The sequence below is a fragment of the Octodon degus genome, unplaced genomic scaffold (genome assembly GCF_000260255.1).
Source record: "Octodon degus isolate 3935 unplaced genomic scaffold, OctDeg1.0 scaffold00409, whole genome shotgun sequence".
Classification (NCBI taxonomy): Eukaryota; Metazoa; Chordata; class Mammalia; order Rodentia; family Octodontidae; genus Octodon; species Octodon degus.
The window spans coordinates 379,665-381,121 of record NW_004524985.1 but is presented as its reverse complement, the minus strand read 5'-3'; the positions used below and the strand labels follow the sequence as shown (position 1 = coordinate 381,121).

At 48.2% G+C, this 1,457-nt stretch overlaps 1 protein-coding gene across 1 annotated transcript in view; it reads right to left on the bottom strand.

The window, feature by feature from the left end:
- Positions 1–1,457, bottom strand: part of Lrrk2 (leucine rich repeat kinase 2) — a 155,425-nt gene that overhangs the window by 70,294 nt on the left and 83,674 nt on the right. The window lies entirely within an intron of this gene.

Below are 1,457 nucleotides of genomic sequence, written 5' to 3'. Positions count from 1 at the left end.
AAGATAAAATATGGGACTGTTCCTGTTTATTGCCATAAATGTATTTCCACCATGATATTAGCTGGATGTGACTGACTAGCAATGAACATAATTCCCCGCACTATCTGATGGACTGAGAGAGTTTAGGGTCATCCCAACTTTTAACAACCAATGAGGATCCTCCTGAATGTTATTGTGGTATCTGGCAAATGGATGCCGCAACAGTTAGCAAAGCTGAGGGATCACACATTCATTTTACTAAGTTGAAAGCTGCTAAGGGACGAATCATATTTTCAAAAACAATAACAGCAGCTAAACTTATAACTGAAAACAATCTGCTAAAGAAACTTTAGCATGAATCTCAGGCTGTGAGCAGTCCCACAGCCATGTGCATTCTGAATATAATACAGTGAAAGGAACCCAGGGTAATTGCTGTTTGTAGGCCACGCAACTGCCAACTTAGCCTGTGATAATAGCAACGTACTAATTATTTCAAATTACGAACATGTTTTAGAGACTTTTTTAGTGTATCTCTGGATTTATAGAAAAATTGGGGTTGGGGAGATAGCTCAGTGGTCTAAGTGCCTGCTGGCAAGCGCAAGGACCCGGGTTTATTCCCCCCTGTGCTGACCCTGAAGCCAGGCATGGTGGCGCATGCCTATAATCTCAGCGCTAGGGAGACTGAGACAGGGATATGACTGAGTCTGAGCTGCATAGGGAGACACTGTACCAAATAAATAAATTAATTAAAAAAAGAAAAACTGGGTGACAAGCAGAGCTCGCCTCTACCCCTTCCTCGCTTCCCCACCTCCTCCCACCCATCTTCCCCTGGTGTTGAAGAGGTGCATGAGTTTGGCACACCTGTTAGAGTGGGGGAGCCAGTGCTGAGGCACCCTGACCTCGCAGACGCCAGCTGCCCACGAGGTCCCTTCCTGTGCCGCGCACTGGTGGATTCTGGCGAATGCACGGGCGTGAGGCCCCGGTACAGCGCCATCCAGGGCAGTTTCGCTGCTGTGAAACCCGCTGTGCTGCACTTAGTCTCCCTCCTCCCTTACTCTGCAAAGACGGATCCTCTTCCTGTCCTCAGAGCAAACAGTACAGTACGTGTGGCCTTCTTATGCCGGCTTTTTTCATTTAAATATATACAAGTACTTAAGTTTCTCCCAGTCTTTCAGTGGCATGATAGCTCACTTCTCTTTACTGTCAAACTTCTGACTTTATTTCTGAATCTCCATCACAATATTTAAACTCAGGGCTCGCCTGATAGCTCAGCAGACTAAAGCGCCTGCTTAGGCAGAGTGCAGCGACCGAGGTGAGGTTCGATCCCTGGCGTGTGGTCCCGGCCCCACCGCCGGGGTGTGTTGAGACAGAGACTGCACTGGGCGGGTGGCGAGCACCTGTAATCCCAGCACTTGGAAGGCTGTAAACAAGAGGATCACTACGAGTCGGATCTATGTAGTAAGACCCTGAACACCCCG